The sequence below is a fragment of the Megalopta genalis genome, chromosome 2 (assembly GCF_051020955.1).
Source record: "Megalopta genalis isolate 19385.01 chromosome 2, iyMegGena1_principal, whole genome shotgun sequence".
NCBI lineage: Eukaryota > Metazoa > Arthropoda > Insecta > Hymenoptera > Halictidae > Megalopta > Megalopta genalis.
The window spans coordinates 29,310,072-29,325,311 of NC_135014.1; the positions used below are offsets into that span (position 1 = coordinate 29,310,072).

The 15,240-nt window shown below is 43.1% G+C and overlaps 2 protein-coding genes across 3 annotated transcripts in view; one reads left to right on the forward strand and one right to left on the reverse strand.

Annotated features, from left to right (window-relative positions):
* LOC117229959 (uncharacterized) overlaps window positions 1-8,586 on the reverse strand; it is a 35,366-nt gene extending 26,780 nt beyond the window's left edge. The window contains exon 1 of the mRNA XM_033486927.2: window positions 8,136-8,586. The gene's annotated coding sequence lies outside the window, so the exon portion shown is untranslated. The remainder of the gene's footprint in view (window positions 1-8,135) is intronic.
* Window positions 1-15,240, forward strand: part of DNAlig3 (DNA ligase 3) — a 55,879-nt gene that overhangs the window by 27,459 nt on the left and 13,180 nt on the right. The gene's annotated exons all lie outside the window — the stretch shown is intronic.

Sequence of the window (15,240 nt, forward strand, 5' to 3'; positions counted from 1 at the left end):
TCGGATGGCTGTCTAATCACGAAAAGCAAGGGAAATACGATAGAAGCGCGATTGTTCGGACTTGTTAACTCGAGCGCGAGGCAATCGACGCGGTAAAACGATTTTTCCCGTGAAAATGAATAAAAGTGGAATCTGGATACAAAAGTGGGAACGTTATTCGAACATTCTTGTCGCGATGTTTAGTCCGGATAGTCGAGAATCCACTGTACAAGGTAAATTGGAAATGCTGATCGAAATTCGTGCAAAGGGAATGTGATCGCTCGTCGAAGTTTGGTAAAGCGATTAATGAGGAATAATTAACGATGATAATTCGTCATTGTCGGATGGCTGTCTAATCACGAAAAGCAAGGGAAATACGATAGAAGCGCGATTGTTCGGACTTGTTAACTCGAGCGCGAGGCAATCGACGCGGTAAAACGATTTTTCCCGTGAAAATGAATAAAAGTGGAATCTGGATACAAAAGTGGGAACGTTATTCGATCATTCTTGTCGCGATGTTTAGTCCGGATAGTCGAGAATCCACTGTACATGGTAAATTGGAAATGCTGGTCGAAATTCGTGCAAAGGGAATGTGATCGCTCGTCGAAGCTTGGTAAAGCGATTACGGTAAATTCTCCTGTAATCGACGCACGGATTGTAAACAAAAATGGGCAATTTCGGAAGAGGAGATACGATTATTCCGACTACCGATTGTCACCGTTTCATAATCTTTGACTACGATACTAACATGTTCGACGAATGGACGCCGCTTCGCGATTTCGGTAACTGTAAAATAAGAAATACGAGAAGCCGGTCGGTCGAGCCGCGGTGGCACGTTTGTCGTTAAAAACGAGCTGTCGTGCGACGACTCGCGAGGCTCGTATCGATAAAACGCACCGAGTCGTGTAAAATGGGAACGCTGCAGGCTCGGAGAGCCTGTTTCGGATCTAGAGTTAAAATGGCATCGAGTCCGAAGGATCGACCCTCGGTTTGGCGGGCGTCGGGTCCGTTCCGACGCGGAGTTACGAAGATTCCGTCCGAATCCTAATATCGCGGCGGTCGTTTGTAATTAATATCGAGTATTAACATCGAGTCGAACAAAATGATCAACCCCGGCCCCGATGAAACGGCTTTGAAAACGCACGAACGAATATTAATCGCGAACACTCGAACGGGCCCCGGCCACGGCTGCCACAACTGCGGTAAATTCTCCCTAATCGACGCTCGGACCGAGCGCGAAAATGGACAATTCGGGGAGAGGAGATACGATTGTTCGAGCCTCGCGGCTCGTTGTTACAGTCGTCGACGATCGGCGACTATAGAAAGAGAGATTTTACTGTACCAAAGAGGCGCGAGCCTGGATCGACGGTTCAAAGTCGTGGCTCGATCGAATTGTGTCGTCGCGCGTTCTCTCGGGTATTCGTAAGCGGCGCGCGTCGAGGCTAAAGAGACAGAGATAGAGAGAGAGAGAGAGAGAGAGAGAGAGAGAGAGAGAGAGAGAGAGAGAGAGAGACACAGAGAGAGAGAGAGAGAGAGACAGAGGCAGAGAGAGAGAGAGACACACAGAGAGAGAGAGAGAGAGAGAGAGAGACAGAGGCAGAGAGAGAGAGAGAGAGAGAGACAGACAGAGAGAGAAACAGAGGCAGAGAGAGAGAGAGAGAGACAGACAGACAGACAGAGAGAGAAACAGAGGCAGAGAGAGAGAGAGAGAGAGAGAGAGAGAGAGAGAGACAGAGACCGAGAGAGAGAGAGAGAGACAGAGACAGAGAGAGACACACAGAGAGAGAGAGAGAGAGAAGCGCCCCGACCGAATTTCGTAATGTTTCCAAGGGGTCAAGGTTTCCACAAGCGACTCCGACACACGGCTTTGTGAATTGGCAGTCGCGATACGTCGCGTTCGAGCCCGATCGAATCTCAAGTGTCGCGCGATCCACGGCTTTTCGTCTCGCGGCTCCGTATCTCGTGACTCGCCGAGAAACGTTTCTCTCGGCCGACCAGTTAGTTCGTTACTTTTGCGTCTCTCTAGCCGCGTCTTCTTTCGGACGCGTGTTCAGCGATTCCTTATCTTCGGTTCCATCGCGCGCCTCTTCCCGTTTTCTATTCCGACGGAATTACTCGACCGGGAACGCTTTATCTATTCACTTAGGCAAGGGTTTGCTCCGAGTTCGCGATTAAACGATGACTCGGTGATACTGACAGCGTTTCTGCACGCCGCTAAGACGACGTTATATATATATATGTAATTAGTTAGTCCGTCGATCTTGTTGATCGAACCAGCGATTCTGCATCTGCCAACTCTGCGCGCGGGTTTCGTCATGCCAGTCTTTCGAAACAGAGTATGCACTCTGTAGGATTCGAGTAGGATTGCACGAATAGAGGATTTCGATCTGTGAATATCGCAAGCGAATCGATTTTTCGAGTTCGAACCATAATCGGTCGAGATAATGTCCGGTTCGTTAGTTTTTCTTTCGAGATTGTTGAGATCGTAAGGCGTCTTCGGTAGGAAACGATCGAACGAATGTCCGGAAATAGCGAGAATTTAGTATGAAATGTTAAGCTGATACGGAGAACGAGCCTGAACAATGTCGCGTGACCAAAGATTCTGTGTACAGTAATGTCTCCCTAATTGACGCGAATCGAATACAGTAATGTCTCCCTAATTGACGCGAATCGAATTCAGTAATGTCTCCCTAATTGACCACCTGAGCGTCAGTTAGGGAGACATTACTGTAATTCGAACGTGACAGCGAATTCGCCGCGAACACGCGAATCGAACACAGTAATGTCTCCCTAATTGACGCGAATCGAATACAGTAATGTCTCCCTAATTGACGCGAATCGAACACAGTAATGTCTCCCTAATTGACGCGAATCGAACACAGTAATGTCTCTCTAATTGACGCGAATCGAATTCAGTAATGTCTCCCTAATTGACGCGAATCGAACACAGTAATGTCTCCCTAATTGACGCGAATCGAATTCAGTAATGTCTCCCTAATTGACCACCTGAGCGTCAGTTAGGGAGACATTACTGTAATTCGAACGTGACAGCGAATTCGCCGCGAACACGCGAATCGAACACAGTAATGTCTCCCTAATTGACGCGAATCGAATACAGTAATGTCTCCCTAATTGACGCGAATCGAACACAGTAATGTCTCCCTAATTGACGCGAATCGAACACAGTAATGTCTCTCTAATTGACGCGAATCGAATTCAGTAATGTCTCCCTAATTGACGCGAATCGAACACAGTAATGTCTCCCTAATTGACGCGAATCGAACACAGTAATGTCTCCCTAATTGACGCGAATCGAATACAGTAATGTCTCCCTAATTGACGCGAATCGAATTCAGTAATGTCTCCCTAATTGACCACCTGAGCGTCAGTTAGGGAGACATTACTGTAATTCGAACGTGACAGCGAATTCGCCGCGAACACGCGAATCGAATACAGTAATGTCTTTCTAATTGACGCGAATCGAACACAGTAATGTCTCCCTAATTGACGCGAATCGAATACAGTAATGTCTCCCTAATTGACGCTCAGATTGCCCACAAAAATGGACATTATTAGGGAGACATTACTGTATTCGATTCGCGTCTTCGCAGCGAATTCGCTGTTTTACGTTCGAATTAATTAACTGTCTTCCTAACTGTCTCGCTAAATGTCTCCCCCTCTCCCCATTTGTTTCGCGATGATCTCCCGTTTCGCTCTTCTTCTTCTCGAGAAGCGCGAAACGTTCGCAGGCTTCAAATGCCCGGATAAAAAAACGATCGACTAATTAGCAGGAGCTCCATCGATGTGACTATCGTCGGGTGCTCTCTCTCTCTCTCTCTCTCTCTCTCTCTCTCTCTCTCTCTTTCTCTCTCTTCCCGTGTAAACACAATAGGCGTTTTCCTCGTCCCCTTCTTCACGGCGGTCGCTCTTTGTCGAGCCCCCCCTTCGCCCCGGCACCCCGCGCTCGCTGCTCGTTCTTCCCGGCGAGAGCTCGGACAAATACGATACCGGAATCGGATACAAGGAAACCATTAATCAAACGAGCGCCGTGCGGATTCCGCGGCTAGTGGAAGATTTTTACCGGGTTATCTGGCACCCCTGCAATTCCTGCGACAGGAGACGACCACGCGGACCCGCGATCGATGTGATTCGCATTTTTCTTTTTGGTTTATGGTGAATTTTTTTCCTAATCGACGCTCGGATTTTACATTAAATTACGGTAAATGGACAATTTCCGAAGAGTTTGGGACGATTATTTGATTATTTCATTATTATTATTATTATTATTATTATTATTATTATTATTATATTTATCATAAAATATGTATAATAAATATATGATAAATGTATATTACAATATTATATGTTATTATATATAATGTAGAAATTATAAAAAATATAAAATATAAATATTATAATATATATTATATCTTATTATATTACTTATTATACTATTCGATACACGATATTATTATTTTTATAATCACCGATTGCCAACAATTATAAAAGCGAGCCAAAAGACCCGAACAATCGTGCCTCCTCTTCTGAAATCGTCCATTTTTATGCACAATTTGTGTTTCAATTAGGCAGAATTTACTGTATTTGCGATTATCCTCAACTTTACCGGCATAGAAGTGCAAATAAATCGTCGAAAATACACAAATGCATAAATTACAGTCTTCGAAGAAGTTGTGACATTCAAAATCCACCGATATTGCATATTTTTATTAATTGTGATTAATTCCATTAACTAATAAATCTGAGATTTTTTTATTCTACGTTATCGATTCCCTTTCTGTTTTATAATTTTATATAGTATAATGTTTATTAACAACGGGGCTCGATCATGGAAAATATCAAAGCGCATAAAGTACAGTCTTCGAGGCAATTATAAAATTCGAAATCCATCGATATATCGCATACTTTAATTAATTTAATCAGAGATTTTTATTCGCTGCAATCGAATACCTTTTCGTTTTATGGTTTTATATTATCAATGGGGTTCCTTAACCCACAAATAAATAAATAAATAAATAAATAAATAAATAAATAAATAAATAAATAAATAAATAAATAAATAAATAAATAAATAAATAAATAAATAAATAAATAAATAAATAAATAAATAAATATTGAACATAAGTTCAATCTCGTGTCTCTGGCTTCGCCAGGAAAACATGAATCAAGCGAAGAATTAACTATAGTCTGGATTTCTCTGAATTCTACAATTTGCAATGCCAGACAACGCTATTCAGGCTTTCACTCTGCTCAGTATGAACCTTGACATAACGTAAATATAAAATTAGGTACATCGACGATGCCAAGAAGAATTAAAAAATTGAATAATCGGCATTAGCCGCTCAAATAGACGGACGAGCAGACAAAAGTCAAAGTTAACACGTTCCGTGCCACGTGTACCATCCATGGTGCACGCTTGCATGTTTACTTAGTGAACTGAACAAATTGTTTACAAGAAATTTAGAACCGAAGCATCAATTTCCACCGCAAGAATGGGCGTTGATAAGTTTTTGTTACGTTGTTATGTGTACGAGAATTAATAATTGCACGTAATACATCAAGTTTTAGTAAAATATCAAAGTGTGAAGATTCGAGTAAAAAAAGCTCGGCACGGAACGTGTTAATGTTTGAAAAAGTTGCGCCAACTTTTTCAAACAATATTCAATGTAGCCGACGGATCGATTTCAAATCGATTTCAAATCGATTCGTCTCTACGCGGATCCATCAGCAGGCGACGACAATCGAACGACGTCGCAAAAGGGAAAATGATGGAAAACAACCTAAGCTAATTTCGATCGACCGCGAGCGAGAGCCGACGTCCGCCGCGCGGGATGTTCGCGCGAAATTGTTTTCGCCGCGACCGCGGACGAGTTAACTTCTGACACGGCACAGATTGCAGCCCGTCGATTCCCTCTACGCGGCGCAGTCTTGACCCAGTGTGCATCCACGCTAAATTTTCCGCTGCACCAACATCGGTGACGTCGCGGTGACGTTTCCGATGACGCGATTTTTTTGGGGGGATGCAATTGCAACGCCGTCGTTGCGATTTTTTTGGGAATGCGATTGGAACGCCGTCGTTGCGATTTTTTGGGGGGATGCAATTGCAACGCCGTCGTTGCGATTTTTTGGGGGGATGCAATTGCAACGCCGTCGTTGCGATTTTTTGGGGATGCGATTGCAATGCTGTCTTGCGATTTTTTTGGGAATGCGATTGCAACGCCGTCGTTGCGATTTTTGGGGGGATGCAATTGCAACGCCGTCATTGCGATTTTTTGGGGATGCAATTGCAACGCCGTTGTTGCGATTTTTTTGAGGATGCAATTGCAATGCTGTCTTGCGATTTTTTTGGGATGCAATTGCAACGCCGTTATTGCGATTTTTTGGGGGACGCAATTGCAACGTCGTCGTTGCAATTTTTTTGGGAATGCAATTTCAACGCCGTCGTTGCGATTTTTTTGGGATGCAATTGCAACGCCGTCGTTGTGATTTTTTGGGGGACGCAATTGCAACGCCGTCGTTGCGATTTTTTGGGGATGCAATTGCAACGCCGTCGTTGCAATTTTTTGGGGGGATGCGATTGCAACGCCGTCGTTGCGATTTTTTGGGGATGCAATTGCAACGCCGTCGTTACGATTTTTTGGGGATGCAATTGCAACGCCATTGTTACGATTTTTTGGGGATGCAATTGCAACGCCGTCGTTGCGATTTCTCGGCAAAATCGTTTCGGCCGACGACGCTGGCCGACGAGTCGCTCGATCTCCCTGCCGAAACTCGTGCCGGATCGGAGAAATCAACGAAATTGGGAGAAATTATAAATTAAAACTGATATCTCGGCGAGAGCGCCTCGACCCTTGGGATCTAATTTGAACGTACATCGATGAGACACATCGATGCCTTTTACAGATCCTCGTGGAAGAATTTCACCGACCACCACTGTACGGCCCCGCCGACTTAACCCGTTGAATCGCGTCTTCATCGATGTCAATAATGTCAAAAAGATTCGATTGATTTCTCCTTTTCACTCGCGAACGATACTGACTCAACCTTATTAATCATTTTGCGTCACCGCGTGTTACGGTGAATTCTCCCTGATTGACGCTCCGCTTGGAAACGAAAATGGACAATTCGGGGAGAGGGGGCATCATTGTTCGAGCCTCGTGGCTTATTTTTATGGTCACCGATTGTTACAGTTTAGCTTGGTTATGGTTGACAGTTTCAGAGTTAGTTATATTATATTATATTTTTATTTTATATTTTTATGTTATATTATATTATATTTTATAGTTATATTATATTATATTTTTATTATATTTATATTATATTATATTTTTATTATATTTATATTATATTTATATTATATTATATTTTTATTTTATAGTTATATTATATTATATTTTTATTTCATATTTATATTACATTATATTTTTATCTTATATTTATATTATATTATATTTTTATTATATTTATATTATATTGTATTTTTTATTATATTTATATTATATTGAATTTTTTATTATATTTATATTATATTATATTTTTATTTTATTTATATTATATTATATTATATTATATTATACTATATTATATGTACGAAAGATTTCGTCCAATTTGAACAAACTATATTAATAATTTCCGGGAAAGAAAGCGCGCAAAGTTTATTTCGCGTAGCTTCGAAGCTTCGACTCAGATCGATCCGCGTTTTCCAGATATCTGCATTAAATTCTAATATCATTCGGTTATTCTATAATAACACAATTATTTTACAGTAATTCCAATAACATAATATTACGATTGCATTAACATAACAGCCGTGCCGACGGCTCGGCGCCCGTAAATTCAATATAAATCACTTCGCAGCCGCGCGAGCGAGATACAATAAATTCTCCGCAATTGTTGCTCAGCCTCCAAACAAAACCGAACAATTAAAAAAAAAGGAAGACACGACCGTTGAATCCTCGCGGCTCGTTTTTTTAATCCCCGATCATCCGCAACAACAAAAAACGAGCCGCGCTCGAATCAATCGCGATCTCCTCTCCCAAAAATCGTCCATTTCTGTTTACAAGCTGAAGCTTGAATTAACGAAAAAAATTATCGTACACCAAAAAATTCTCTCTATTGCAAGCCTCCGGAATACTCACAGCAACCTCGAGTCCTGCAATTAGTGTCCGGCAGCCTCTTCCGAGAAAAAAGAAAGGGAACAGGTGGTTCGTTGCACTTGTACTTTGCAGCCCCCTTCGTCCTCGACGAAGCTCAATTGTCTGTGCGATCGGCGCCCTTCGATGCCACCACCCGATGTCACTCTTTTTACCACTGCCTCTCTCTCTCTCTTTTCCTCTCTGTCTCTCTCTCTGTGTGCGTCTTCTTCGTCGAAAGCGTCGGCTATCTCGGCTCGCGTCTCTCGATCGCTTTCGAATCGCTTAACCCGATCTGTTTCTCGAGCTTGTGCGCAGGGATCACGCGTCGTTCCACGAGCTAATTAGCGGTCGTCTGCACGCGACACAAGGCACGCAATCACAGTTTCGCGACTATTGGTCAGCCGGGGGGCTGTGCTCGCTGTCTTATAAGCTTAGAGCTGTCCCTACCTAATCGAGCGCGGTTTGTAAACGAGATGCCGAGCCCCTTCTCGTGCAGCCAGCTTGGCTCCAGACGGTTCGCACTCTCTCTCTCCCCCCTCTCTTTCTCTCTCTTTCCTTCTTTGTCTCTCTCTCTCTCCCTCTCTCTCTCTCTCTCTCTCTCTCTCTTGCTTCCTGTTTTTCCTGTCGGTGTCCGCGCGAGGCTACCCCTTCCACGATCCAGAACGGATCCGCGTCGCGATCGCCGAAGCCCTCCCCCTTTAATTCGCGACCACCCCCGCCACCCCGCCGAGTCGGGGCTCGATCCAGCTCGTCGGTTTCGTTTACGTGGACCTCCTCGGGCGATCCGGCGACGTTTAATCGGATCGGGCTTGCCCGTAGATCGTTCTCTTCGCCGATAAATTGAGAGAGCTTCGGGAGAACGTCGATCGGCCGGCCGACCTCGGCGATCTGCTCCTCGGCTTTCCTCGGAAAATTCAGCGGGCCACCGGTTTACCAACATTTCTCGCGTATTTTCGAAGATATTTAATAAATATATATAATATATATTATTTATATTATTATATATATATTATATATATTATTTATATTATTATATATATATTATATATATATTTTATATATATATTTTTCGCAAAAAGCAGCGTGCGATTCCTTCGAAACGAAAGAACTTCTCGCGCGAGTTCGCTATTCATAGCGAATATATATATAATAATATAATAATATATATTATTATATTATTATATATAGTATTATTATTATATTATTATATTATTATATATATATTCGCTATGAATAGCGAACTCGCGCGAGAAGTAATTTCGTTTCGAAGGAATCGCACGCTGCTTTTTGCGAAAAATATATATATAATATATATATATATATATATATATATAATATAATAATATATATTATTATATTATTATATATAATATTATTATTATATTATTATATATATATTCGCTATGAATAGCGAACTCGCGCGAGAAGTAATTTCGTTTCGAAGGAATCGCACGCTGCTTTTTGCGAAAAATATATATATAATATATATATATATATATATATAATATAATAATATATATTATTATATTATTATATATAATATTATTATTATATTATTATATATATATTCGCTATGAATAGCGAACTCGCGCGAGAAGTTCTTTCGTTTCGAGGGAATCGCGCTGCTTTTTGCGAAAAATATCTCGCAACGAGAATTGGGTGCTTCAGGTTTAGGTTTATTTCGCGCATTTAGGTGCTCTTTAAATCGTGGAGCAATCGGACTTCGTAAATATCGGCGAGGCGATCTCGTCGCGCTTTGTTCTCGTCGATCGATTTGTTTTCCCTTTCGTTTTCGTTCGAAAACTCGCGTTGTCGCGCGTTTCCGCGGAAACGCGCGACAATTTTTTCGCGAATATCTCCTCGATTCCAGTTGAATCGCGGCGGGGCGGGACTAACCCGTCGATGATCGGCGTCCGATACGAGCAGACGGACCAATGACGAGGCGTGACGCAGCAACGTCGGCCCGACGATCTATGACGCGTGTCGTTTCAATGTAAACGTCGCCGGCACGGGCCGAAGATCTCGCCTAATCTGCGACGATTTCCGAGCACGAGCGACGATTTCTTGCGAAAACCTGCGCAGAAAATCGCTCTGTTTTCCCGGCACGCTTGTGTCACCGCAATAAATAATTAATCGGCGATAACGGGGCCGCGAGTGGAGCGACAGAGAGCGAGAGAGAGAGAGAGAGAGAGAGAGAGAGAGAGAGCGAAATAGAGAAAGAGAGCGAAAGAGAACGTAAGATAGAGAGATAGAGAGCGAAAGAGAACGAGAAATAGAGAGATAGAGAGCGAAAGAGAACGAAAGATAGAGAGATAGAGAGAGTGGGAGAGAGAGAGAAAAAGAGCGAAGGAGCAAAATAGAGAAAGAGAGCAAAAGTGAGCGAAATAGAGAGAGAGAGAAAAGAGTGAAAAAGCAAAATAGAGAAAGAGAGTAAAAGAGAGCGAAATAAAAAGAGAGAGAGAGAGAGGGAGAGCGTGAAATAGAGATAAAGAGAGCAAGAGAGAGCGAAATAGAGAGAAAAGGAGAGAGAGAACGAAAGAGCGAAAGAGAGAGAGAGAGCGTGAAATAGAGATAAAGAGAGCAAGAGAGAGCGAAATAAAGAGAAAAGGAGAGAGAGAACGAAAGAGCGAAAGAGCGAAAGAGAGAGAGAGCAAAAGGGAGAGAAACAGCTAGCAGCGCACGAGCTCCATTCTTGTTGCCTTTTCACGAATTTAAAAACCACTTATCGCTGTTTCCTTCTGGCACGAATGTCGCAGGATCAAAACAAGTCGAACAATTTTCCTCACGATTTTCTCTCCGACGCGTCCTCTTCCAAAGAAAGAAAAAGAAGAATGTGGAAATGCCGTTTCATTCGCGCCGAATCTCGGAATCCGAACGCCGATAAATACAGTAATTTTTCCCCAATTCGCGCTCGGATTGCGCACAACAATGGACTATTTTTGGGAGGAGAAGATGCGATCATAGTTACCGATTGTCGACGAGAAAGAAAGGAGAAAGGCGTTCGGCAACAGCGAGCGAAAATCTCGGATTAAATTAGTGCATAATATGCAATATCGATGGATTCTGAATCTTATAATTTCTTCGAGGACCGTAGATTTCTGCATTTTGACATTTTTCCACGATGTATTTGCATTTCTATGCTAGTAAAATCGAAGATAATTACAAATACAGTAAATTCTCTCTAATTGACGCTCAGATTGCGCACAAAAATGGTCGATTCGAGAAGAGGAGACGCAATTATCCGAGCCTTTTCGGCTCATTTTTATAGTTATTGACGATCGGTACTTATAAAACTAATAATCGCGTATCAAACAATATAATAACTAACATAATAATAATAATAATAATAATAATAATATAATAATCGAATAATAATAATAACATAATAATCGAATAATAATCGAATAATAATAATAATAATAATAATAATAATAATAATAATAATAATAATAATATAATCGAATAATAATAATAACATAATAATCGAATAATAATAATAATCATAATAATGATGATAATAATAATAATCTCCTCTTCCCAAACTTACCACTTTTGCGCGCAATCCGAGCGCGAATCAGAGAGAAATTGCTATAATCGCGTTACGCACAATTTCGCGAGGATCGAGGCCGGCACGCATTACGATCCCTGGATCCCCGGATCCCGCGATCGCGAATCGATCCGTGATCCGTCGGCCGTGAGGCCTCGCGATATATCACAACCCGGTCCTTGGTGACCTTGGTGACCGCGTTTTTGTCGGGCTGCGAGCCGAAGAAAAAAAGAAAAAAAAAGCCGGCCGATAATTAATCTCGGAATTATCGGGCTAGCATGAGCGGTCGGCGCCGAAAATTCATAGAGATAGAATTTATCGTTCATCGTTGTCGCCGAAAATAAATCAATCCGACCGAGCGTGTCCGAAAGATCGTTTCATTCACGGCTCGACGCCAGGGTGTTGCACACGCTCGTTTAGGCTCGCGACGAGCAGCCGCGAAGAGGATTTCGCGATGCCCGGATACGGTGCCCCTTTATCGTCGGACGCCCGCGCGAATTTCCGCGGGCGAAATTCGCGCGAAAATGTTCCGTTCGCCCGGTGAAAAAAGCACGATTTCCACGTCGAATTTGCGCGCGATTATCTCGCGCGCTAGCCGAAAATAAAATATCAGCGGACGCGTTTATCGGCGGAATTAGATAAACGCGTTTCAGGACACTTTTTTTTTTTATGTATATATCTCTCGTTTCACTGCGGATTTTATGCATTCGTCGAAGAGGTGAATAGGTCGAATTCGAAATTGTCGCGACGTTAGGATAATTTTGTATCACTTTCGATTCGTTACGCCCGTCGAAAGAGCAAACATTATTTCGACTAACTCGCGTTTATTACGATTATATCTTAAACAATATTTATTTTCCCACAATGATCCGCTAATTGCATAAATATATTCCGATATATCGGTCGCGAAAATAATTGTACAAGTTCGAAAATCAATTTAACACATTGACCACCTAATTACCACCCCGAAAACCGTCGCAACTAACAAAATCGTTCAATTCAATGCACGGCGCAGTAGCCGCAAATCCCGCGAAAAATCTCCGATATTCGCTCATTCATCGAACCGAAGAACGTAAGACGAATCCGACGTCGAAACGTCCTCGCGACGACGTTCTCCGCGCCGTTATCAGCCGCGGTTCGATCGCGGGAAGGGTATTCGCGTGGCCGGGATCGCGCGAGCAGCCGTTATCGACGCTTAGGACCGTATAAATATTATTATTTAGGAGTCCCGAAAACAATTTCGTGGTCCGTGAAGCTCCGGGGAGCCGAGATAGCGCGGTGGAGGTCTGCAAAGGGGCGATTGCGAAAGAAGGCTTGTCAAACTCGACGGGAATTTCGTGAAATCGTCGATACAGCGTTTCCTAAGATTAGGAGATCGCGTCAGAAAGCCCGGATCTACGCACAGTTTCGACAATTATCACCGCGCGACGAGCTGGCAGGTCCAAAGCGAGGGCAACGGAGCCACGCCCACCGGGCAGGCCGCGCCCACTCGCCGCAGCAGCGCCTAGATACGCCGCTCTCTGCCGGCGGCTGCCCTGATCGGAGCAAAGGGCGTGCCTTGACCAGTCGATTTAACCTTGACTGAGTCAGATAGTTGGACCGATGAATAACAAAAGTAAACGAGCGGCGGAAAGTCGATCTTTGGAGCTGGTTTTTTCAAACAGATATAAAGCGCGGAGGTATTTGCTCTGCGGTTAGGTGTTTTCTAGGTGAACGGAACACGCCTTTTCTCCGAAAAGGAACAAAGAACAATGATTTCTCGAAATTCGCCGTGCTGAGAGATCCGCGCGAAGATCGCGATCGCGTTCCCGATGCAATGCCGGGCGAATTTTGATCCCGGATCGATCGATCGCGGATTTTTCCGCGGCCGGAACGCGTCTCGCGCGAAGGGCGATTAATTCGGCGCTAACCTAACGCAACGCGGAAAACGTTGTGTCGCCGTGTCGGATCGCGCAGCGTCGCTCGCTCGCTCTTTTAATTTTCGATCGGTGTCGCGTGTCCATGAGCGGCTCACACAGAGGAGACAGGCGCACGCATAATCGCGGTCGCGCGCGATAAAGTGGAGCGCGATCGAATTTTTCGATAGATTGCGGCGGTCCGAGCGGAAAGTCACCGCGACTTGGCACAGTTACCATCGTCGAGGATGATCTCCGGCTAGGTCAAGAACCTCCGTCCCTCCCCCGGGGGACGATTCGCGGCCGTGTCTCCTCCCGCGGGCCGAGTCCTCCCACTTTCGAAACTAGATCGCGATCGGCGGCTCGGCTTCTGCGGCAAAGAATTCCGCGAAAGAATCGGGGCCCCGGGCACCGAACGGATAATCGGAAGCGTGCGACTCGAGAATCGAGCAGCTGCGCGCGACATCATAAATCGTCGTTGCGGCTGATTATTGTCCGTGTCAGCCGATCGACGAAATAACTCCTTCGACCGCCGCGAAATTGGCGCGCGCCGCCTCTCCGATCTCGGACAATGTTTCGGCAACGATCGAGCACGATCGTCTGACCCGATCCGACCGGGCCCACACGGCCCACCCGCCGGCTCAACCGGCGAGACTACGGCAGACTGATTTGCGCTTCTTCGAATGTCCCGGTCCGATTAGGGCTCTCTATTCTTTCGCCGAAACGGCGAGCGGACGCCGCCTTTGATTTATTTCGGTTCGATCATTCGCTCGGCCGGTGTTCCGATTTGTTTGTTTTTTCTTTTCTTTTTTTTTTAATTGGAGAGCGATCGTTTGAGGATTTCTTAGAATTACTGGTTCACGGATTACGATGATATGGTTAATAGTAATTTGGCAAATTGTTTAGTGCGGAGGACGCCGCCTTTGATTTATTTCTTATTATATATATATAATAAGAAATAGTATAATATATAGTACTATATAATTATATAGTGTAATATAATACTATATAATAATATTATATAGTATATAATAGTATATAGTATATATAATATATATATATATATATATATATATATATATATATATATACATATATATAATAAGAAACTAGCATAGGGAAATTCACAGCAACCCGAAATTTGGCATTTCCGGGAGAAATTATACTACTACTTATTCCAAGCCCCTGCATCTCTATTCTCGTTCTATCCTGTGCGCAGCTAAAAGAGTTCGTTAACCCCTTTTCACATCATTTTCTTCATAGTTGCCTAACGACTAGTTGCATTAATAAAATAATTTTTAAGAAGAAAGAAGACAATTCATGTTTTTATCGCGTGTGCCTGCATTTAGTCGGATTGCTTAAATATCGATGACGAGAGACAGAATTTGTTTTCGACTTAAAAGAACGGAATATTTATTCAGACTTAATAGGCTCTTCCTAGAAATCTCCATCGCGTGTCAAACTCGTCAAAGTATGGCAAGGGGTTAAGAGGATCATTAAAGTGCACCCGAGTAAACAGATGTATCCAGCGTTATGTCAAGGTTATTTATTGTACCGTCCAAGTTACTTATATATACATATAGTTAGTAATAATTATTTTAATATATTTTGTATATTTTGATTTATTTATTATTTATATTCTATTCTATTATTATTATATATTATT